Source organism: Bos mutus, chromosome 13 (assembly GCF_027580195.1).
Source record: "Bos mutus isolate GX-2022 chromosome 13, NWIPB_WYAK_1.1, whole genome shotgun sequence".
Lineage (NCBI taxonomy): Eukaryota > Metazoa > Chordata > Mammalia > Artiodactyla > Bovidae > Bos > Bos mutus.
Window position 1 is genome coordinate 20,798,590 of NC_091629.1, and position 25,281 is coordinate 20,823,870.

General features: G+C 51.2%; 1 protein-coding gene across 5 annotated transcripts in view; it reads left to right on the plus strand.

The window, feature by feature from the left end:
- Window positions 1–4,820: 4,820 nt before the first annotated feature.
- The window catches only part of SULF2 (sulfatase 2), a 125,699-nt gene continuing 105,238 nt past the window's right edge, over window positions 4,821–25,281 (plus strand). For 2 of the 5 annotated variants that reach the window (XM_070381078.1, XM_070381081.1), the window contains exon 1: window positions 5,579–5,727. The gene's annotated coding sequence lies outside the window, so the exon portion shown is untranslated. Of the gene's footprint in view, window positions 5,113–5,155; window positions 5,318–5,578; window positions 5,728–25,205; window positions 25,225–25,281 lie in introns of those variants that run through there. The other 3 variants (XM_005909287.3, XM_070381079.1, XM_070381080.1) reach the window with 3 other exon arrangements.

Below are 25,281 nucleotides of genomic sequence, written 5' to 3' on the forward strand. Positions count from 1 at the left end.
TGTGCTATTCTTTCCATTTTGGGTTTGAAATTTTCATGATAAGAGAATTACAAGAACAGAAAGATGTGGGGAGGTGACCAGGATAAGCACCATGTAGATCTTGTGCTCAGGAATTTGGATTTTCACCTAAGCAGAAGGGATTGTAAGCCTCGGAGTGGCATGATCTGGTTTGCCCTGGCATCAAAGGAATTGCCTTGGATGTCCACCATCAGGTTTTACAGATGATGGAGGAGTCTCTCTAGAGGCCCACGGGAGCACGTTTCTGATTCTGATTCAGTGAACATTCCCAGCCAGGACCGTGTGTGCATTTACCTTACCTTCATTAATCTCACTTAGACTGCATGAAAACCTGCGATGTCCTCAATATTATCCTCAATTCTTAAAAATGAGGAAACTGAGACCCGAGGTGATCAGCTAAGAAGTCACCAGCCAGTGGGGACAGAGTCCAGGTCAGTTAGAACTTTAGCCCTGGAGCAGTGCTGAGTCATTATTCCACTTCTCCTAAACCAACCTCCAACATTAATCATAACTGATAAATTAATTGATTCATTACAGTCAAAGTTCCAAAGTGATTTTTCTGGAAGGCAACTGTAAAATGAGGAGTGCTGTCCCAGAGTGAGGTTAAACTGAATTGCACTTATGGTCCAGTGGACCCTGCTTGTCTCTATAAAAAAGATCGCCCACAGAGACCCCCAAGCTCTGCCTTGCCCTCGGAGATCTGCAGCTGTGGTCCCGGGGTGGGAGCGGCAGTACCGGCACTAATTCTCAATCACACAAGGACTAAGGCTGCTTGTGTGTCTGTTTCAGCCCATCACAAATTACATGAAATTCACATATTTAATCTTTCTTGCCCTCTTATTCAAGAGAGAACTAGTGGTGTATTATTAGGCCACGAGACAAATCGTCACTGTTATCCACGTTCTTAACTGGAGGCAGCCTGTCTTTCGTTAGCAAGAATTCTGAATAAACATTGTTGCTCTTTGAGATCACTCATAAGCAGCCCCCAGGAGACTGCAATTATACCCGTTTATAATTCTCCTACCTCCCAATCTAACCCTTGATTCATGAATGTGCACTTTTAGGCGTCAGGCATTAGAATAAATTAGACTATACAATTACGCGTAATTAAGGAGGGAAATGGGTACCGCGCTGCAAAGATGAGCCCTGTTTTGCTGAAGTAAAGCATGTCTATGTCAGCGTGCCAGCCCAGGGAGGCAGCGTGAAATACAATTAATGTTCTTTAGATTTAATGGGGGTTTATGGTGCTGTTTTTCATTATCACAATATCTCAAGAAATGTAAACAGTGTTCCTCTAACACAATGGCAGTTCTACAGACAAGACAGCTTGAGTCTCAGTGAAAACTCAGCAGAACCAACCGCAAATTCACAATGTTAGGGATGGTGCTGGGATTTGTATTTTAAAACCGGTGCAAAATGGTCCCCACTGAGGAGCTGAGACGTTCCATTCCCAGCCCCCTGGGGGTGACTCTGCAGCCTCTTCCGCTTTGTAGCAGCAAGGTTACAGACAAACTCCTGTGGGTTATTGAAGCCACCTGTGCTTCACTTCTGAGGCTCGCTCACATTCCCAGGCCTCTCCTCTGTAGCCCTATTTCTACTCTTCTCCTTCACAGGCCAGTTTGTTCAAGACATGTTAAAAGCCTGACTTTTACAACCCTCATAAAATCCCATCTACTCCAATCCAAGTGCAGCCAGCAGTGCTCGGACAATCAGACCGAGTTTCAGCCCCTTGATGGAGATAATCACACAGCAGGAATGACTTTTGTTGTTGTTGTTGTTACATAGGAATCCCAAGGAAATGGAAGGGCCTTCTGGCCAAGCCAGGTAGATAGAACAAGATGGGCATTCTGCAGAGAGGGCTGCCAAAGAAGCCGCCAGAGGAAGAAAGGAGGCTTGTGGGTGTCGAGAGAAAGGTCCCCTAGAGGTTAAACCAACTCAAGGGAGTGGTGTGAGGAGTCTGAAAAGCCCGATTTTCCAGCCAGGACCAAGGCGATCACAGTGAGAGATGACGTCAGGGTGAGGAGGGACACAGGATGGTGGGATTGGACACAGGAAAGGCCACAGAATCTGGAGGGGGAAGGTTCTGAGAATTATCCTGAGCCCCCACCCAGGTCCCCGCCCAGCAGTGGCTGAGTGACTTCCCAGGCTAGGGGGCATCTGAACCCCTGAGGCCCCTGGTGTTTCCCAGGAGGACCCTGCGCTCCCAAATGGGGCCAGGAGTCCCCACCTGCCTGCAGGGAACCTGGGAAACTTAGGCCGAGGCCTCGGACCCAGACGACCGTGGGTTTGCTGAGAATTACCGGGAAAAGAACGTGGCCAGAGGGCACTTTGCAGACCCTCAGGCCCCGTGAGTGTCTGAGCTGGTGAGTTAAGTCCTGACCTGAAGCTGGATCCACAGCATCTGCCTGCAGTAGACACATGCTTGATTGCACACAGAGGCATGTGTAAACACGCACAAAGAGGCCCTCACACACAAGATCCATCCCCTTCTTCCTCAAAAAGGATAAGAAGCGAGCCACGGACATCATGTTTGGTCTTTGAACAGCAACAGCTGAAAGAAGAACTATCCAAAACAGATAATCAAATGACACCATCTCAGCCCTGCCTACAGCCCCATGTAGGCAATCGTGAGCTGCCCCTCCACTGCTGGGGTTCCCTGATGAGTGGACAAGGATCCAGGAGACTTAGCACGGCCCACTTAGGGAAGGGAGAACCATGTTTGTAAACGTGAGGCCTCAAGGAAGGCAATGTGGTTTTGAACTTTTGGGGGATGGGATTCCCCTTGACCTCTGAAATGCTCCCCAGAACCCAACACAAAAAGCAAGCAAAAGGCAGATCTCACCTCTCTCCTCCACCCCTCGCCCCCGAGACACCCCCATGGGTATGTTTTCCCAGTGAGAAAACTGCTACCATAGTGAAAACGTATCCCAAAGTCAGGCACCGCCTTGAGTGGGTCAGAATCCCATTTGTCAACTTTGTGACCCTTGACCTTTCTGAGCATCGGTTTTCTTGAAAGATGAAGAGGATTACATGAGATAACCTGCTGTAAACACTCGGGCGTGAGCCATAGAACTGCACTGTGCAGCATGGGCTCCCCTAGCCCCATGGTGCTGGTCTGAATTGAGAGCTGCTATAAGTGTCAAACACACACCAGATTCCCCAGACTTAATAAGACAAAAATGTAAGATACCTCATTAATAATTTGCATATTGATTACACATTGAATTGATACTATTTTAGATATGCTGCTGCTGCTGCTAAGTCGCTTCAGTCGTGTCCGACTCTGTGCGACCCCATAGACGGCAGCCCACCAGCCTCCTCTGTCCATGGGATTCTCCAGGCAAGAACACTGGAGTGGGTTGCCATTTCCTCCTCCAATGCATGAAAGTGAAAAGTGAAAGTGAAGTCGCTCAGTCGTGTCCGACTCTTAGCGACCCCATGGACTGCAGCCTACCAGGCTCCTCCATCCGTGGGATTTTCCAGGCAAGAGTACTGGAGTGGGTTGCCATTGCCTTCTCCCATTTTAGATATACTAAGTTAAAAAACTATATTATTAAAATTAATTTTACCTGTTTCTTTTTTCAATGCAGCTAACAGAAAATGTTACACTACATACATAGCCCGCTTTATGCTTTATGATTCTCCCAGATATCAGCAATAGGCACTCTGCAGCAAATGCATCCCTTTTGCAAAGACGAGGCCAAAAGGGTGGGGCGTCCTCACTATTTTTCGTCAGTCCTAGTGAACAGGTAAGCCTCACATTTTGATCCAAAGCAAAAAGAGGGCAGAAGATGAGCAACTTCAGCGGTCCCAAAAGGTGGGCACCAGAATCTGATTTGGAAAAGCAAAATGCCAGGTTTTTCTGATTTACTTGGACTGTCAGTTGATCTAGGGGTAGCTAAGGGAGATTATGGTGAGAGGAGTCTTCAGCCCCAGTCAGGTCAGGATGCTCAATTCGAATTTCGGCTAAACAATGGAGAATTTTTTTGTATAGGTACATCCTCGTGGACCTTCCATGTGTTTAGTCACTAAATATGACAATCCCAGCTGGCATGAAAGACTGCAACAGAGAAAGGAGAAGCTATGTTGAAAAGTAACAATGCCCTGTGATTTAAAAACATAACTCTGGAGCCAAATGTCTTGGGTTCAAATCCTGAGTCCATTACTTACACCTGTGTGACCTTGGGCCTGTTACTTAACCTCTCTGTGACTCGGTCTGCACATCTGTAATATGGGTCTAATAATACTTCCCTTGTAAGAGGGCTACTCGGTTTACATCAGTTCACCACCGCCGGCAAGTATACTGATCTACAGCTGAGGCTTTTTTTCTCTTAGCAACTCAGCTGTGCTTTCTGCAGCTACTAGTTGCTTCTCTGGCGGCCCTTTGCCCACCCCTATCGTCCCTGCCCTCTTCTGCGAGGCTGGGGACGGGGGAAAGCGCGGTAGACAGCACCACCTTGAGTCGAATTCCTCCCCTTTCAGAGGAGGCCACTTTCTCCTTTCTTTGCTATTCCCGGACCATTTCTGGGCAACTGGCAGCTATTTTCACATGAGCTCAAGTTAATGTCTCGAGGAGCTCCCAGGGCGCGTGGGCAGTTCACCCTGCGATCTAGCCGCCGGCCCCGGCTCCAGCCCGCGTTTCCGAAGGCTAACATGTGTGGTTAGAGGCGAGCGCGGGGCTTTCAGGGAAGGCGGTCGGGTGTTTGCAGACCAGGGCGAGCCCTTGTGAAAGCAGATAAAAGAAAACATTTATTAACGTGTCATTACGAGAGGAGCGCCCGGCCGGGGCTGTCGCAAGCCCCGTGGAACACCTGGCTCCTTCGAGCTCCGAAGGAGGAGAAAAAGAAAGCGGAAAGGAGGCGAGGATTCTTTCTCTTCGTTTCCAGCCAAGTGGACCTGATCGATGGCCCTCCTGACTTTATTGCGATATTTGATTTATTAGGGATACCCTCCTCGTGCGTGTGTGTGTTAACACACACACCCCCGCGCAAGCACGGCTCGGGCTCGCGTCCCTCCCTCATTTCCAGCTCCGGGGCGAATCCCACAGCTGTTTCAACTCTCCACCGAGGGCGAGCGGGAGCGAGTGTGTGCCGGGTGAGTGTGCGTCTGTGTCCCGGCGAGGGTGCGCGCTCGGCGCCGGGAGCGCGGCCAGCGGGGTCCCGAGCCATCTGGAGGCGGAGTGCCGCTTCGACCCCCGCTCTCCGCCACTGCCCCGTCCGGGGCCGGACTTCGGGGCCAGGGCCGGACTTCGGCGCAGCAGAGCCCGGGCCAGCCGGGCCGCCTGTCCTTCCAGCCGGAGGTAAAGCGCTCGCGCGCGGTGGGGCGCTGGGAGGGCGCCGCGGCGGGGTCCCCGCGGCGGCCGGCCCGCCGCTCCCCGCCCCGCGCGGAGGCTGGGGGTGCAGGCGGGGGGGGCGGGCCGAGCGGTGCCCGGGGGCTGGCTTGGGTGGCGCGGCGGGGCCGGACCAGGGCGATGCGAGAGCGGCCCGGGTGGGGCGCGGACCCGGACTTTGGCGAGGGCGGCGCGCCGGGGCGGGGGCCGAGGGCGGAGAGGCGGGAGGAGGCGGAGGAGGAGGAGGAGAGGCGGCACTCGCCGGAGATGCGGCGGCAGCAGCAGCGGCGCGGAGTCCCCTGCGCCCCGCTGCCCGGCCGGGCTGCGGCAGAGGCGGCGGCACCCCGCGCCGGGTGAGGCCGCCGGGGCCGTGCGCGCTGGTGAGTGGGGCGCGGGGGCCAGGTGGGCAAGGCGGGGGCTCCCGGCGGCCCTCGCCGGCCCCGGAGCCAGTGCGGCGGCGAGCGCCGCCCAGGTGAACCCGGGGCCGGTCCCGACCGCCCGGCGTCGGCCCCAGCGCGGAGCGCGGAGGTGGGAACCGGCGGGCAACGGGGTGGCGCCGGCGGGCCGCGGGAGGATGACCGGTTTGACCCCGCTGGCGGGCTGGGCGAGCGGGCAAGGACTTCCCACCGCGCCCCTGACCCGCCGACACGCCTCGCGGAGCCGTGGAGGCCTCGGGGGCCGCGCTCCTGGACTCGCCGGCCGCAGGGGGATGGCCTCCTGGACCCTTTTGAGTTTAGACCCAGCGGAGCGGCTAGTAGCCAGACCACGTGGGGCTTGTCCGGGCAGGACACGGGAAAGCGGTGGACCGGATCTTCAGAGTGGGAACTTGCAGATATCGAAAGGGCAAATAGGATTATAAAGACAAACTTCCTCCCAGGCTGGGTCAGAACCAGTTCTCATCTCCTTGTAGACAGAGGCCCCGGGCGCCCGAGCATTTCGGAAGTGTGACAGTGAAGCTGCAGCGATTTCTAGGAGTGTACTTTTTTTAAAAAAGCATTCTTTATAGTAGTTCATTCATTCGTTCTACAAGCGTTTGTGAAGCACCTCCTGGTGCCTGGCACCACCGTTACGTTCCAGAGAGAAGCGATGAACAGAAAACCTGGTTTCTGAGCAGTGGGAGCTCTTAGTTCACTTGGAGGGCAGCTGGGGAAAGAGATGCAGTCTAAGCGGGGGAAGGAGACACACGCAAATCCTGATTTTGCCCAATGACCTCTGTCTGCAACTTCTTGTCTGGACACTGAAGACCACTCTGCCTGCACACAGTAGGACAAGCCCATTTTGGCAACCCCTTTTCTCCTCCACCTTCCTGAGAGTTCTGAATATTCCCTGCCCCCTCTCCTCTCTGGGCAGCCTTTCCTGCAGCTTGTTTTAATTACTTTTTGAGTTAAAAGTCAATATTTAATTAACCAAGTCATTACATTCAGCTTACGTTTGAATCTGGGTATTTACACATCTGTGCATGTTGGGGCGCCCGCCCGTGCACCCCTCCATCTGTCCCCTGCTTCTCTCCTACAGGGCTGCCCTCACTGTCTTTGCGGCAGAGAAGGAAGGATGCTCTCAAGCTGGTTCTCTGGGGGCCAGAGAAGCAGGGAGGATGGGCTTTCCCTGGAGGACAGCCTGCACCTCTCCCCAGAGCAGGAAGAGTTGCTCTCTTCTTGCAGTTTAATAGCGAAGGGGATTTCTTGCTGCATCTCCACTCCCCATTACAGAGCCACTGGAGGGTTTTAATTAAATTGAAACCATTCATTCCATATAGAAAGAGGGTGGGGAGGAGACTAAAGATCACTTACCTGGTGAGAAAGGTTCTCCCAGGTTTGCTTGTCCTTGTGTGGAAGCTAGAGCTCATCACAAGTCTGTCCAGGAGTGTCATTTAGTGCCCTCATTAGCAGCTCAATGGGGGATGGCGGGCTTGGCTGATGGCTGTTGGATATTTGCATGTGAAGGATCTTCCTTGGGCCAAGTTTATGGACATAAATGCATGATGTTGGCATGGCTACAGTGGATGAGAGGCAGTGTGGCTTTGGGCTTTGTGTATATTTATTGGGTTTTTAAAATTTGAGTTTATGGCATTTTCTGAAACCTTAATTATATGTTAAGTTTTCAGACTTGAAGGTCGAATGATGATTTGATTGTAGAAAGCCTCAGCCTGGAGAAGGACCCTGTGGCTGTGTGTATGTGTGTGCGCGTGCATACACACAGGCATGTGTGTGTCCCCTGCCCAACTCTTCCCTTGAACTGCCATCCTGAGGACCTAGCTGGTGTGCACTCGCACACCCGGACACTTGAAGATCCTTTGGATTTGGAAATAACATTTCCCTCTTCCTTTCCCCGGATTTGTTTGATTTATCTGTTTGGACCTGCCTCAAGGGGGCAGAGTCTGGTCTCTGGAGTTAGCCAGACGGAGAATCACGCCCAACTCCATCCAATCTGTTCTTAGACTTCCACCCCTCAGAAAGAGACCAAAAGCCTTGCCCTGCAAAAGAATATCAACATTTCTGACCAGCTAGTAGTTAAGAGAGTGCTTAGTCTAGACTTGAAATGACAGCTAACACTTAAGTAGCAGTTCATGGGCCAAGCACTCTTCTAAATCCTTGTACATAATAACATTTAATTCACACAAAACTCCCGGGAGGTAGGTCCTCTGATTGTTGTCATGTTAAAGAAGAGGAAACTAAGTCACTGAAAGGATTGTGACTTTCTGACAGCCGGTCAGTCATCAAGCCGGGATTGGTGAGACCCTGGGGCCCAGGGTCCACTCTGACCCACCGTATTCTTCCCCCTCCTTGACCTTGGCCTCTTTTCCAAGTGTCGTGCAGCAAAAGAACACAATTAGACAATCAGACTTTGGAAGGCAGAAGCCCCTCAAACCTCCAATGTTGGGGAGCCTGGGCTGTGTATTTTTAATCTCAGGGCTGGGGGTGCCTTGAGGAAAACACACGACTGCCTGGCCACGTTCCCTCCTCCCTACAAGTACACACACACACACACTCCTCTAGTCAGGATGCAGAGGGACCCATCACGCAGGGGCTGGCGTAAAAGAGCCATGAGATCTGAGGTGAGGGTTTGTGCCCCCTGAAGGTACAATGGGTGAAACTTCGCCTAGAGGTGTGGCCCTCGTGTGGTTGGTGATGAGGTCGCCTGAGCCTGGAGGGGTGGTCCAGGGGTCCAGGGCCCTTTGCTTCAGGCCTGGGCCCTGTGAGACCAGTGGATGTGGAAGGTGCGGCTGCCTCTCAGGACTCACCTCCAGGCGAGGGAGGCCTCACCCAGGTTCCGTGGGCCTCCTCGTGATGGGCCCTGGTGAGGAATCTGCAGGGCCCCTGATCTGGATTCAAGGCACTAGCTAATTGGAAGATCATTAAGATCATTATAATTAATTGGCACCCTGATAAATGGCATGATTGCCTAATTGGGGTGGTTGCTAGGGAACGAGGCCTCACTCGGAGCCGAAAGGGGACATGGCGTGGGGCTGGCCGAAGGTGGGTATCAGGGTTACCAGCTCAGCCGGTTAATGGGTGGGAAGCCAGAGCCATCGCCACTCGCATCAGCTGGTCTTTACTGGGCAACTGCTTGTGTAAATCACAAGTGGATTATCAGTTAGGGGATATTTTCCTAGAAGGACTGAAAAGTAACCAGGATCTTTTTTCTTGTAAGCAACAGAAAGCTGGGGTTGGGGGGAGGGGCAGGGGCAGGGAGGGATCACAAATCAGTGTTAGGAGAGAAGGGGACTTACTGGCTTCCATGACTGAAAATTGCTAAGGGAACAGCTTCAGGCTCAGCTGAGTCACCGCTCAGGTTCTGGCCTGAGAATCTGTTCCTCTCCGTCTCTGCGCTTCCTTCCATGGGGATGGTTTCTCTCTCCTGCCTGCCGAGGGGCAGGCAGGCTCTGGCACCGCGGTCAGGAGAGCCAGTGCGTGCCTGGCTACCAGCCCGGCTGTGTGATCCACGGCACGTTACTTAGCCCACGTTACTCTGCCTTTGTGTTTTCATCCAGCCAGTGACGATGATCATAGCACCCCTCTCCTGGCTGGTAGGAAAGGATGGAATGAGATGACTGGTGTCAAGTGCTTAGCCTGGCATCTGACACAGGCAAGCCCTGGGGAAACACTGACTATTCTCGTGACTAAGGTGTTGAGTTCAAGAGCTGTCCCCCTCATCCTCTCTCCTTTGAGCCCACCAGAAAAGAATAAGCTTCCTTTCTGGTAATGCCCACCCAAGCCCCAGGCATCTATCTGATTGGACTGTTGTACATCACGTGTTCTCTCCAAGCCGATCACTGGTCACAGAAATGAGTCGCTAACCATGGTCTTCAGGCCAGGCTCCCAGGCTCCGCCCTGTACTCAGGGGTTGGGGCAGACCAACTGAAACCCCAAAGCCCCAGGGGACACCAGGGAAAGGAGGGCTGGTTGCTGGAGAGGTGACAGCCAGTGCCTGTGATGGGGGTGGGGGTGGACATGAATGTGAGAGATCATGGCTAGATGGACCTGCTTCCAATTCGGTTGAAGTGGGGACCATAGAAACAGCTGCTGGGTGGGCAGCCTCCCCCACCCCTTCACTGGGTCAACAAGAATTAGAAGCTGAACTTTTCTCCCTCAGTGTCTGACGTGTGTCACCTGGCCTCAATTCTGTGCTTTCTGGTGGCCAGGGGCAGCGTTTGCCCAACCTTCCACCACGAAAATCGCCTGGAGGCTTTTGTTTAAAAAAAAAAAAAAACACTCAAATTCTAGATCCTGCTGAATCAAACTCTCAGGGAAGGCTCTGGCTGTTGGAAGGGAACCAGACTGCTGTGTGTATGTGTGTGTGTGTGTTCCATGTGAGCAGAGAGGTGGAAAGAGGGCCCTCGCCTGTGTCTATCTTGTCCTCCTGTCTGTTGCAGAGGCTGCCAGAAGGCAGAGGAAATGCTCTAAGTGAGATCGGGCATATAAAGGTGTTCTGTATAGATTAAGACAGAGAAGGCAATGGCACCCCACTCCAGTACTCTTGCCTGGAAAATCCCACGGATGGAGGAGCCTGGTGGGCTATAGTCCATGGGGTCGCTAAGAGTCGGACACGCTGAGTGACTTCACTTTCACTTTTCACTTTCATGCATTGGAGAAGGAAATGGCAACCCACTCCAGTGTTCTTGCCTGGAGAATCCCAGGGGCGGGGGAGCCTGGTGGGCTGCCATCTATGGGGTCACACAGAGTCAGACACGACTGAAGCGACTTAGCAGTATAGATTAAGAGGGCATTCCTCTTATTTGTCAGTGCACGTGTGTTTACTGAGCAGCTACAGTGTGCCAGGCTCTGTGTTAGGCATTAGGATGGGCAAGAGAGAACCAACATGGCATTTACATTCCAGAGGGTGAGAAGATAATACACAAGCAAACAAGTCTGAGACTTTTTCAGAAAGTGACAGCCTCTGTGGTGGAAACAAGTTGAAAGTGAAAAGTGTTAGTTTCTTGTCCGGCTCTTTGCAACCCCATGAACTGTAGCCTGCCAGGCTCCTCTGTCCATGGGATTCTCCAGGCAAGAACAGTGGAGTGGGTTGCCATGCCCTCCTCCAGGAACAAGATAGTAACATGACAGAAATGATGGGGGCGGGGCACAGCTTTTGACAGGTGGTCAGGGAGGCCTCTCTGAGGATGTGACTTTTAAGCTGTGACCTAAATTTTTTGAGATGAGCCCACAACCTAAGGAAGAGCATTCTGGGTAGAAGGAACAGCCAGTGCAAAGGCCTGGAGATGGAGAGGGGTGGCCTATTTGAGACACCAGTTTAAAACACGAGATGAAGTTCGATGGTCTGAAGGGCAGTGAGTAAGAAGAGGGGTAGTGGGGAAATGAGGTCAGTGGTGAGAAATGAGGGCCAGGGTGAGAAATTCATTTTTTATTTCAAATGAAATGGAAAACCATTGGAGAGTTTTAAGTCCAGGAATGACAAGATCAGTATTTTAGAAAGATCTCAGTGGCTACCATGAGAAGGATGCTTTGTAAGAGGAAGCTGGGATATGAGTTTGCAAGCTCATATTGGCCAGGATTTTGGTGGTAGCAGAGGAAATGGAGTGAAAGGGGTGAATTGGAGATGTATCTTGAAGGCGGAACCAGTGGAACTTTCTGATGGATTGGATGCTCAAAGTGAGGGAAGCACTGTAGTTTCCAACCAAGGACAGCTCTGCCCCCCCAGGGGACATTTAGCAATGTCTGGAGATGTTTTGGGGGGGCTTCTCAGGTGGCATTAGTGGTAGAGAACCCTGCCTGTCAATGCAAGAGACTTAAGAGACACAAGTTCGATCCCCAGATCAGGAAGATCCCCTGGAGGGGGGCATGGCAACCCACTCCAGTATTCTTGCCTGAAGAATCCTCATGGACAGAGGAGCCTGACTGGGGCTGTAGTCCATCAGGTCACAAAGAGTCAGACACGACTAAATGACTCAGCACAAAAACATGGAGACGTTTTGATTGTCACACTAGGGAGGGGATGCTGCTGGAAACCAGTGGGTGGAGGCCAGGGATGCTGTTAACCATCTTCAACGTGCAAGACACCCCCAACCCGGACAATGAGAAATGAGGCAGCCCCAACATCTCTAGGGCCAAGGAGTCAAAGATAACTGGGCAGCTTGGTGTAGGGTGATTGGTATAGAGAAGACGAGCAGAGAAGGTTTGGAGGAGGGAGGCTGATCCAGAATTTAGTTTGCAGATGTGGGGTGTGAGATGACACTCGTCCTGGGTGGCCAGAAGCTCACTGGGTGCTGGATACACAAGTCTGGAGCTGTGTGGGGCTGGCACCTGAAATTAAGAGAGTCATCAGTGCATCCATGTTATTTTAAGCCTTGGGACTGGACATGATCAGTTAGGGAGAATGTGTTTTGTTCTCTTGTGGGGTTTCCGCCCTCTTCCCTCCCCACTGCAATGCCTGTCATGCATCTATTTGATGAATATTTTTAGCACGTCCCACACTCTCACCTCTTTATGACAGGTCCTGAGAGACTCCCAAAGGCTCAGGCTGAAACCACTGCCCCCCCCCCGCCACCATCCATCTCCTCATTGCTCCGTGATTAGCAGACAGAGCTAAACAGTGATCACTCTGCAACAGATGCCCTTGGGAAACTGCTTAAGTTCGTAAGGATCCTGGCCCTTAAACAGGCAGCACAATACCTCCTTGGTAGAACAGCTGTTAGCCTGGTCTCCAGAGCGTCTCCTCTAGCCCAGACCCAGACTTCATGGAATTCTCTCTAACCAGCAGCCGCCACTGTTTTGGATTTTCCACGGTCTCTTATTATGATTCCAAAACACACGTTGCCCAGTGGCCCTGGCTTCTGATGTGTAGCTTCACCTTGCAAAAGGCCTGGATCCACAGCTTTGCACACCTGGGCCTCACTTCAAACTTGGGTGAGTTCTATCCCAAACTCTAGAGTCGTTATGAAGCAGGGCTTGTGTGTGTGAGTTGATGGCCGTCCCCAGGGGCCATGAGCGGTACCCAAGATGTGTTTGGCCAGGTGGAAGCCAGATGTGTTAGGGGGAGAATGCTGCCAATAGCCTTTCTTATTGAATCAAGACCAGGGCCCCAGTGGTGACTTGACCCACCTTGGCAGCCAGAGAAGGGGAGTGTTTTCTTAAAAAACAAAAGTCCAGGAGATGTTCATGCTCTGGTGAAAATTAGATCATCCAAAAGCAGCATTTCTGGCATGTTCCAGAGACAGGCAGTGTCCACAGACTTCTGATTGCAGGCCACTTACCTCAATATTTCAGAGAACAGAAAAACCTACTAGAGTCTTAGTGGTTTGGAGTCCTAATCATCTGGCTGAGGGTGGCTTATACAGTAGAAAACACTTAAATCTCACATAACAGGAGTCCAAAGCAGGGGAGCCCAGAGGCCAATTTGTTGGTAAAATAGTGTCATCAAGAGCCCAGGCTATTCCTAGCCTGTTTGTCTGTCCTCAGCCTGTCTTTGGTCTTTGTTGCTTCATGATCTTAGATGGCTGCCACAACTCTGGACATTACATCCCCATCAGTTCAGTTCAGTTGCTCAGTCATGTCTGACTCTACAACCCCATGGACAGCAGCACGCCAGGCTTCCCTGTCCATCATCAACTCCCGGAGCTTGCTCACACTCATGTCCACTGAGTCGGTGATGCCATCCAACCATCCCATCCTCTGCCATCCCCTTCTCCTGCCTTCAATCTTTCCCAGCATCAGGGTCTTTTCCAGTGAGTCACTTCTTCACATCAGGTGGCCAAAGTTTTGGAGTTTCACCTTTAGCATCAGTCCCTCCAATGAACACCCAGGACTGATCTGATCTCCTTTAGGATGGAGATGGTTGTATCTCCTTGCTGTCCAAGGGACTCTCAAGAATCTTCTCCAACAGCACAGTTCAAAAGCATCAATTCTTTGGCACTCAGCTTTCTTTATGGTCCAACTCTCACATCCATACATGACTACTGGAAAAACCATAGCTTTGACTAGACGGACCTTTGTTGGCAAAGTAATGTCTCTGCTTTTGAATGTGCTATCTAGGTTGGTCATAACTTTTTTTCCAAGGAGCAAGCGTCTTTTAATTTCATGGCTGCAGTCACCATCTGCAGTGATTTGGGAGCCCCAAAAAATAAAGTCTCTCACTGTTTCCACTGTTTCCCCTATCTATTTGCCATGAAGTGATGGGACCAGATGCCATGATCTTAGTTTTGTGAATGTTTAGTTTTAAGGCAACTTTTTCACTCTCCTCTTTCACTTTCATCAAGAGGCTCTTTAGCTCTTCTTTGCTTTCTGCCAAAAGGGTGGTGTCATATGCATATCTGAGATTATTGATATTTCTCCCAGCAATCTTGATTCCAGCTTGTGCTTCATCCAGCCCAGCATTTCTCATGATGTACTCGGCATATAAGTTAAATAACCACAGTGACAATATACAACCTTGACGGACTCCCTTCCCGATTTGCAACCAGTCTGTTGTTCCATGTCCAGTTCTAACTGTTGCTTCTTGACCTGCATACGTATTTCTCAGGAGGCAGGTCTGGTAGTCTGGTATTCCCATCTCTTTAAGAATTTTCCATAGTTTGCTGTGATTCACACAGTCAAAAGGCATTGGCGTGGTCAATAAAGCAGAAGTAGATGTTTTTCTGGAACTCTCTTGCTTTTTCAATGATCCAATGGATGTTGGCAGTTTGATCTCTGGTTCCTCTGCCTTTTCTAAAACCAGCTTGAACATCTGGAAGTTCACGGTTCATGTACTGTTGAAGCCTGGCTTGGAGAATTTTGAGCATATTTTGCTAGTGTGTGAGATGAGTGCAATTGTGCAATAGTTTGAGCATTCTTTGGCATTGCCTTTCTTTGGGATTGGAATGAAAACTGACCTTTTCCAGTCCTGCAGCCACTGCTGAGTTTTCCAAATTTGCTGGCATATTGAGTGCAGCACTTTCACAGTGTCATGTTTTATGATTTGAAATAGCTCAACTGGAATTCCGTCACCTCCACCAGCTTTGTTCATAGTGATGCTTCCTAAAGCTCATTTGACTTCGCATTCCAGGCTGTCTGGCTCTAATCCAGTGATCACACCATCATGATTATCAGGGTCATGAAGATCTTTGTTGTACAGTTCATCTGTGTAGTCTTGCCACCTCTTAATGTCTTCTGCTTCTGTTAGGTCCATACCATTTCTTTCCTTTATTGTGCCCATCTTTGTATGAAATGTTCCCTTGGTACCTCTAATTTTCTTGACGAGATTTCTAGTCTTTCCCATTCTATTGTTCTCCTCGATTTCTTTGCATTGAAATATTCCCATACAAAATGGGAATAGAAAGCAGGATTCATTGCTACCTCTTTTACTTAGCAAAATTCTTCCAAGGACACCCCCACACCAGCAGACTTAGCTTTATGCTTCACTGGCCCAGGGTTGGGTTTTATACTCACCTCTAAGCCAAACACTGACATGGGAAATAGTTTTTTTATGTTTGACTTAGCTCAGTGGTTCACCAAATTAGCAGGCCAAACACCCTCTTCTTATAGCAAATGTATTTTGCCAAGTTTCCCTGAAGTGAATTCATAGATTATTATTAAAATATATGTGCAGATAGATTATATAAAGTATCCTGACAGTAATTTAAAGGAAAACTAAAAAGGAAATTGATTTATAATTAAGCTATATATTGAGCCTATGAACACTTAGCATACTACGTCAGAGGGTGTAATGAAGCAGATGTTCACACTGGGGCAAAATCATGGAGATCTGACAGCTCCGAAAGCAGTGAGATACATACAGATGTTTGGCTTTGACAGCTCGAAGACCACCGGTGCTGTGGCCATACGCAATATGCTTTTCCAAAATAGAGAATGGCCTACCAAAATTTCCGAGTGGAACAAGCTACCGTCTTCCCTCAAGTTCCCTAGTGGTCATATTCCCAGAAGACTTGGTTTAGGATAGAACCGCACAAAAGTATCTTTGGGGTTTATATGTAAAATGGAGTTCATGTCTCAGGTCAGGCAGTATAAAAAGCTGTTTCACCTCCGTGGGTGTCTGGCGGGATGTTAGAAAGTCGTGCTGCAGTTGGGCTGATTCTTCACTGTGTGGAGCATGTTGAATTGTCCGCGTTTCCTGCGCCCCCGCTAGACAGCAGAAACATCCCCCAGTCACGTGACAACCAAAAACTCATGAATTCCTGAGAAACACCTCTTGGGACAATTTCACACCTCTGAGTCTACTGGCTTAGACTAATGCTGGTTGTTGCCAGAGGGCAGCAAGTTCCATCCCCTGAAAAAATTGGATCCTGTAGACCAAAGAACGACCAGAAGGGGAGGCACGTGCAGTTTCTGCCTCAGAGTTCTTCCCAAGCTCCTTTCTGCCCCTCACCCTCCTATTGACATATTCCTGAAATGTCCCGGTCGGTCCAGCCAGTGAAATAAACCCACGTGGTTGGCATGGGTTGGCCTCTGCAGTGAATGGGGTGATGAGTTCTTGAGCTAACCTAGGTATCGGTGGTTTCCACCTGGGCAGGAGATGAAGATGATACAGGTGATTGCACAGAAGAACTCACTGAGAACCCATGTGTCATAGTGGGTAAGGGCATGGACTCCAGAACCAGACTTCCTGGTTTGAATCCCAGCTGGGCCACACAGAAGCTGGGTGGAGCTGGGCAAGTCACTTAACCTCTGTAAGCCTCAGATCCCTCTTCTGTAAAACGTAGGTGATCCCAGTAGCATCCTCCTAGAGTTACTGTGAAACACCAGAACAGTGTGTGGGCACATGGGACATTGCCTCCAAAGGCAGATATTACTATTGCTTTTATTTGTAGATCCTTTTTAGCTTTTTTGAGTTGAGATATAATTGACATGTAACACTGTGTTCATTTTAGATGTATACACATAACGATTTGATATATGTACACATTGCAAAATGATTACCCCAGTAAGTTTTAACATCCATTCCACACATACTTAGTTTTGTTTTGTTTTCTATGATAAGAGCTTGTCAGATCTACTCTGTTAGCAACTTTCAAACATACAATACAGCTTGTTAATTATAGTCCCATGCTGTAACTCACATGCATGAGACTTACTTATTTTATATCTGGAAGTCTGTGCCTTTGACCCCCTTCACCCATTTCGCTTATCCTTCACCCCTCACTTTTGCAGCCGCCAATATGCTCTCTATCTGTGAGCTCAGTTACGGGTTTGCTTTTTTAGATTTCACTTATACGTGAGATCACGCAGTATTTGTCCTTCTCTGACTTATCTCACTTAGTATAATGCCTTAAGGTCCATCTGTGCTGTCACCAGTGACAGAAGTTCTTCATTTTTATGGCCGAATAATCCACTGTAGGCTATACCACATTTCCTTTGTCCACTCACCCGTCGATGGACTCTTTGATTGTTTCCATATCTTGCCTGTTGTAAGTAATGCTTCACTGAGCATGGGGTGCACAGATAGGTTTTTGAGGGATTTCATTTCCTTAGGATAAATACCCAGAAGTGGAATTGCTGGATCATGTGGCAGTTCTATTTTTAATTTTCTGAGGAACCTCTACACTGCTTTCCATCATCGCTGCATCAGTTCTTTTTAGCTTTGAAGTGCTTTTACACCTAGCGTCCTGTGTGGTCCTTTGAGCCACTCTGCTTATGAGAAAGGCCATTGGTCTCCCTCCTACTGCTGAGGACCGTCCAGCTTAGCGAGGCGGCAGCAGGCTGAAGGCATAAGTGGGCTCAGGGCTTGATTCTATGACTTCTGAGCTGATGAGCTGTATCACGTTCGCCCCCCCTGCCCTGCCCCAACATACAGCTGAAGTTGGAGGGCTCCTGAAGCAGGAGAGTAAGTGCCTTGATGGAGTGCATTTCTGCAAAGTCACAATAGGGTTTGTGGGGGCTGGCAGCTCCTCAAAACAACCCTCCCTCCAGGGGCCCGCTGCCCCCACAGTAAAGTCTACTTGGCCCTGCACTGCCTGGCCTCCACTTCCGTCTCACTCCACACCCATCTAAGTGCATGACCCCCAGACACACTGGCCTCTGCGTGCTGATGCCTCTGTCAAAAGTGCTGAAGTGAGAGCTGGAAAGAAAGAGACGTGGGGTTCAGGTTTTCCTTACACCGCGCCCGTGTCGCTCAGTTCCATGACCTCCCTGGCCCACATGAGCGTTGGTGTTCGTCTTTTGTTGCTACACTTTGTTCACACCAAACGGCCACCCTTCTAGGGGCAATACGTTACAACTTCATTTAAATCTAGTATCTATGGGGTGCTTGTTGCCAGGCATTTAATCATCAGGAAAGTGTTCGTTGCTCAGTCATGTCTGACTCTTTTGCAACCCCATGGACTGTAGCCCGCCAGACTCCTCTGTCCATGGGATTCTCCAGGCAAGCATACTGTAGTGGGTTATCATTCCCTTCTCCAGGGGATCTTCCTGACCCAGGGATTGAACCTGGGTCTCCTGCATTGCAGGCGGATTCTTTACTGTCTGAGTCACCAGGGAAGCCCTTTAATCATCATGACAATCCTTTTAACCAGGGCCTGTTATCTCCATTTCAAAGTTGAGGAAACTGAGACAGAGGATGTGATGCCCCCACCTGAAAAAGGAGCTCGACTTGTCTGTCTTTATAGCAGTGTACCAGCTGTTTGAAACTGATTGAAAGAATGAATGAATGATGTTCTCCCTAAGTGTTCTTCTGAGTAAAGCCACTGGCCCCAGGAGACCGATCGTCTCGACTCACCGTAGGAAACCTTCCAGTCTCAGGAACAGGCTCTCATCAGTGTCATTCCAGGTCCTTTAGCTGTGCGTCTGCTGTGTAACAGATCACTCCCAGCTCAGTGGCTTAAAGCAATGATTATTTCTAACAAGATTATGGGTTGCCAGGTGGTTCTCGATTTGAGTGATGCCAGCTGGAAGGTCCAAAATGGCTCCACCCGAATGGCTGCCAGCGACTGTTGGTCCAGAAACGGTGCTCACGTGGGGCCATCAGCTGAAGTGCTCCATGCTCCTCCACGTGGGGCCATCAGCTGAAGTGCTCCATCCTCCTCCACGTGGCCTTTCCCCATGGCTGCTTGTACCTCCTCACAGTGTAGTGTCTCAGGATAGCCTGATATCTAAGAGCACACATGTAAAAGCTGCCAGGCCTTCTTAAGGCTTCTGCTTCAGAAGTTCTAGGGGTCTAGGGGCAGGAGTGGCTGGCAGCCTCGTGGAGGAGGGGTTCCAAGGAGATAAATGCCCCCTGCTTTTTCTGTTCTTAACGTTCCATTTGAGGGTCAGGGGCCCATTAAGAGAGTCTGACTGGACAGCTTTGGTCATGTGGTCACCCTTTGGTGACATGGCAGGAGAGGGTGGGGCATCTTAGCAGGAGAGAGAGAGAATCCTCCAAAGGAAATTGGGGTGCTGTTGTCAAGAGAAGGGGACCAGATGCTGGCCAGAAAGGAGGAGTTAGAAACCTCTGCACAGCCCCTGAATAAGGGGCTCTGCCCCAAGATGAGCAGTCAGCAGTGTAGAATGAACAGATGGAGGATGGATGGATGAATATTTTTCAAGTCTGGTATAAGTGTATGCCCAAGTCTGCATGATGCTGTTCCAGGCAGGGACACCGTATTTCAGGCACTGCTAGGGGTTTGGGAGCCCCACCTTCATTATGTGGGCCAAAGCTAGCTCCCAGAATCCTGGCCACGCTCAGCATCTTCACTCCAAAGATGGGGCTGATTGAAGCTGGCCCTTCGAAAGGAGAGCATGCTCGGTGGTGACGGACCAGCCAGCCCAGTGGGTGGGCTCTTGCCTCCCCACCATGGACGCTGGGAGCCCGGACCCCACTCCCCTTCTTCCAGCCACTGTGCACCTGGATACCCAGTAACCTTGTGACACCCGGTGAGTCCCCCAGAGACCGATCCAGCTCCCAGAACACCTCTGACCCAGGCGCTCCTCCCCGGTGGCAGGCTATTTCCAGCTGCTGCTAATTAGACAGCACAGCACGCCAGGGTTGGGAACAGATCTGTCATTCGACATTCTCCCTGACTTCCATCTCTAAATTTAGCGGGTTATTTGGTAAAAGTTGCTTTAGACGCCCTCCCCCGCCTGTGAGTACAAGCTTCTCAAATGATTGTAAGCTTCAGGCTGTTTCCAAGGTGAGCTAATGAGACACACATCTGCTAATAGCAGGGCGTGATGAGTGAGCAGGGTACACATGGCTGCAGATTGGGTGAAAGGGGAGAAATAACTGGATTATAAATACCAGGCAGTCAAAATAGCCTTTCACCTCTTTAATGTGTATACAAAAAACTACAATCTCTGAAAACCTAAATACAGGATCTGTGGGGGTAAACAGTGCTGAGAACGGGTGGGGTTAACACATGGGAGGGGGTGGGACTGGAATCGCCAGCCCTGGCCATGGCTGTCTACACCGAGAACCAGCCCACAATTAGGCGTGAATAATGACTCTGTTGAGGTCCGACTTTATTGCTTTTGGCCAAAGGCCTTTTGCAGAAATAAGTCTGTAGCTCGCTGCCAGGGAAGCTTTTGTCTACAGCCAAGACAAAAGAACAAAGAACAGAGGTGGGAAGAACTGTATCTGATTCCTGTTTCCCCTAAACACCCAGGAAGGGTGGCAGGCGTGGCCTACCAGGAAAGCGTGGGCTGAGGGCAGGTGACGAGCAGCCTCACCTATACCAGGCGGCCACTCCTGCTCCCTGCTCCTGCCATTCTGGTCTTTGCTCTGATCTTCACACGGACCCTGCTCGTTCCTACCACAGGGCCTTTGCACGTGCCTTTTCCCTTGCTTAGAAAGCATTGTGCCCACGACTGACTCTCTACCCCACCTCTGGTGTCAGCTCAGACACTACCTCCCAGAGGCTTCCCCTGATTTCCCCTATCTTGTCATCCTGACAGCTCCTTACAAGGCTCTTAAGATCATCTGGGATTCATCTTCATTCATTAAATCTGTCTCCGCCACCAGAATGTCAGCTCCTTCAAGACAGAGGCCTGGCCTGCTGTTTCCCAGCATTCCACACAGCACTGGCACAGAGTAGGTGCACAGAAAAGACCACACAGCTTTGAAGGGCTGCAAATGGGCCCCCAGGCAAGCTCCAGGGGAGCTCTGTTTGGCCTGCTCAGTGTTTAAAATGTAGTGACTGTTTTGATTCCGCGAACGGCACCTCCAGCAGGGCACTCTCCACCCCTCCCTGTGACCCTAAACCCTTGTCACTCACTCCCGGCTCTTGCCTGGGCCCTGCAGGCATTTGGGTTTGTGTCCTCACTTTAGACAAAGGCCACGGCACGTGGGTGTGTCTCCACAGGGCACCATTACGACATCAAACTTCCTGTGAGCCAGCCCACCCGCCTCCAGCCCACCTGGTCCCACTGAGTGGATTGAGTCTTGGCTCCTGGTGGGCGGGACCCAGGGGTCCTCATCTTAGGAGTCCCTGCCCCGGCCATTAACCTCTGAGTCATCAAGGAGTCCTGCTTCGCTTGCAAGAAAATGTCCAGTGTCCTTGGCAAGCAGGAATTTAACTGTAATGTCACTGTATTTGTTTCTCTGTGCTGCTGTCCGTTTATGGCTGGGGTTCTCACCTGGGGGCGATTTTGCCCCCTACCAGGGGACATTAGGCAATATCTGGAGACATTTTTTACGTCACCATTGGGGGTGGGTGCCTCTTGCGTCTAATAGGTGGCGGCCAGGGACGCTGCTCAACGCCCTGCAATGTGCAGCCGCTGCAGAGGATGACGCAGCCCCAAAGGCAGCAGTGCCCAAGTCGAAAGACCCCGGTTTAGGGCAGGTGGCGCTCATTCCCCGCGGAGGGAGAACACTGCCTCTGTAACTGCGTTTACTGAAATAAGAAAGGGGGCGAACAGAAAACTATCCTGCACAAACGTGAGTGCAAGTGACAAGCAGAGCTTCCGAGACCCTGACGTGTGGGGTGCTGGGGTCAAGGTCAATCAGGTCGCCCTTTCGGGAGCTGAGCGGACCATTAGCTCCACACCAGAAGCCCCTGCCCATCTTCTCAGAACGTTCCTGGCAGCTGCCTATCAAACCCTAGCGGTCAATTCTGGGAGAAGCAACGTGCCCTTGGGCCGAGTTCTGAAAGGTGAGAAGCTGTTTGCAGCTCTCCTGCCCAGCCAGGCTGTCTTAACATCCCTCCCAAACCCAGCCCAGCAGCCCCTAGCTGAAGTCTCCCACCAGGACAAGCCAGCAGCCCACCCATGTGACCAGGGCTGACAGCTTTGTGGCCTGGGCAGCCTCCCAGTGGACGGTGACCCTGAGCAGAGGGTCACGGCTCATGTCAGCAGGAGGAAAGGACCCGGGGAAGTGAAGACCAGTTCCCCAAAATCAGATCACCCACTTCTGTTTGGGTTCCTGTGTTGAGGAGGTGGCTTCCTTTCTACTTACAAAGAAGGGACTTTTTAAAAAGCAGGGATAAGTCAATGTTTTCAATGCAGATCTAACTGGGGCACCTCTGTTCTCTGAAGTGGCACAGGAGGAGAGGCAGTTACCATGCGTTCATGCCTGGGGCAGCTCGCTTTCTGCCTCTTCTGCTCCTTTCAGAATCAGCTGAGCACAGGCCCCATTGATCTAACCCCTTTGGGTCGTTCACAAAAGAGGAGAGGGGTTGGGGGAACCTTCCGGTCACCCCAGGACTTCCTGGGGCTCGGGGATCTTTGATATGGGCGTGGGCACAAACTCCAAAGCTTGGCAGGTGCAGACAGATGGAATCTGACTCAGACGCCGTTTCACTTCCTAGAAGGGTGACGTGTGCAGGGGGGAGGCTGCCACCCCCTGCCGTGCCCGGGCCTCCGTGACTTGGCAGGGCCTCCTGTGTTTCCTCGGGCCCACAAGGTAACCCCCACGGGTGCACCTCCAGTGTGGGCTTCTCATTCCTCTGTCTGGAGGTGGGCCATGCCCCATGTCCCCTACATGAATCTGGCCAGGCTCACGTATCACCGGTGACCAGTAGAATGGTGGGAGTAATGCTGAGGACAGCAGAAAAGTGAGGTTCGGTCAGAAGAGATGAGGTCAGGACTTACCTCGTGGACCAGTGGTTAAGACTTCAAGCTCCCAAGGCAGGGGACCTAGGTTCGATCCGTGGTTGGGGTACTAGATCCCACATGCTGCAATTAAGACCCAGTACAGCCAAATAAATTTTAAAGAGAAGTCCCACCCACTGGGCTGGTGGGATGCTCACTTTTGGTGCCCTAAGCTGCAGAAGAAATCAGTCACCAGCCTGGGGCTGCCATGCTGTGAGGAAGCCCAGGCCACACAGAGAAGCCCCTCCCACCCCTGGCCCGAGGCTCCAGCCCACAGCCACCAAGCTGAGGATTCAGGTCCCCAGCTTTTGAGTCTTTCCAGCTGTGGCCTCAGGCACAATAAAGCAGAGACCAGCCCTTTCTGCTGTGTCCCGCTAGAATTCCTGAACCCAAGTCCCTGAGCATTAAAAAAAAAAAAAAGATTTCCACTGCGATGCTTGGAGGTAAATTGTTGCACAGAAGTAGTCACTGGATCACTTAGCGTGTGCCGGTCTCCCCTCTGTTCAGTCAGCCATTCACTCATCCATCCAACAATATTTAGAACCTCCCTTCTCACCCTTTTGCTGCTCCTACCCCAGTCCAGACATGGTCCATGGCCATTGTCTCACTGGCCTTGGTGTGTCCACCCTCGCTCCTATTATCTGCTCTCCACACACAGCCAGAAGGATGCTGGTAAAACCTACATCCAAGCACAGCAGTCCTGGGCTAGACTGTTCCAGGTCCCCCCTCACTCAGCTCCACCCCAACCATACTTGCCCCCATCATGTTCCTCAACACCCCAGCCACATTCCTACCTCAGGACCCTTGCATTTGTCTCTGCGCCTGGAACACTGTTCTCCCGAATATCCACAAGGCACTTTCCTTCACCTCTTGGAGGACTCTGCCCAAGTGTCCTCTCAGGCCTTGCCACCCTCCTATTTAACGATGCAAGCTCCCCACACCAGCACTTCCCACTCCCTGCCCTTAGGACTCATCACCTCGTGTGCTTGTCTTTTATTTTGGTGTCTGATCCACGTCAGAGTATTCATTTCTGGCTCCTCAGCACACAGAACAGGGCCTGATGCATAGTTGTTCAGTCACTCAGTCGTGTCCGACTCTTTGAGACCCCATGGACAGCAACACTCTAGGCCTCCCTGTCCATCACCAACTACTGGAGTTTGCCCAAGTTCATGGTCATTGATTTGGTGATGCCATCCAACCATCTCATCCTCTGTTGCCCCTTCTCGCACCTTCAATCTTTCCCAGCATCAGGGTCTTTTCCAATGAGTCGGCTCTTTGCATCAGATGCCCAAAATATTGGAGCTTCAGCATCAGTCCTTCCAGTGAACCCATCAGTCCAGACCCAGGACTGATCTCTTTTAGGATGGACTGGTTGGATCTCCTTGCAGTCCAAGGGACTCTCAAGAGTCTTCTCCAGCACCACAATTTGAAAGCAACAGTTGTTCGGCTCTCAGCCTAATTTACGGTGCAGAGTAGGTTCTCAGTAAATATTTGTTAACCTGAAGAACTAGCGCCCAGGGGGCTGAGCCAGGGGCTGAAGCTATGGAGTGAGAAAGAGACATCCCCTACCCGTGCAGAGCTTCTGGTGGGGAAAACAACTCCCTGCAAGATACAAACTCGAGCAGAAGAGTGCATTGAGGAATCAGACACGGTGAGGGGAGCTCTGAAGAGAACAGACCTTGGATGAGGCCAGGAGTCAGAGAGGGAGGCCTCTGCAGGGAGGGAGGGGAGGAGGACCTCCCTGTCCGCTTCAGGCTCCACCGGTCCTGAGTCCCAGGCCGCGCCCGGGGAACAGTCTGTTTTTCTTGGCAGGCGAGGAAACTGGGGCGGATCAGAACCAGAATTCAGGACTCCCACGCTCACATTTCTTCCCCTTTTCTGCACCACCTTCCTCTCATCAGCAAAGAAGAAGGAAGGTCTGCCTGTGATAAGGCAGAGCGGGGCCCAGGCCAGGGGCTAGCGGCTGTGTCGTCGGGCGTCTGTACATGGAGGCAGATGGTGTTGGGAAGCCGCCTGAGTCAACTCTCTGCCCCCAGCCTGCTCTACCCATTGGGCTCATTCGGTTGCAAGTGACCAAGAAAGCAATTCTGAGTGACCTAAGAGAACAAGAGAATTTGATTCATGTCCTTAGAGAGTCGAAGTGTGAGAAAGTGACCCTAAAAGAAAGAAGAGACCTCAAAGCCGTTGCAGGACATAGCAGAATCCCTGGGTGCCTGAAACAAAGACCCCGGAGGTGGATCTTCCTCCTTTGGGCTTGGCCAGATCCACGGTCTCAAATGTTGGCAAAACCCAAGAATGTTCTGTTTCGAAGCTGTGTTTTCTTCTGCGTGGTGCCTTCATCCCACTCTGCATGAGGCGAGACGGCATCACTTCCCTCATCCTTGTGGTGGACCGACGTGGACCAAGGTAGCCAGCTGGAAATAAGAGGTACCTCTTCATAGTCATACCGAAGCACCTGGATTACTCTGTTGGGCTGGTCACTGA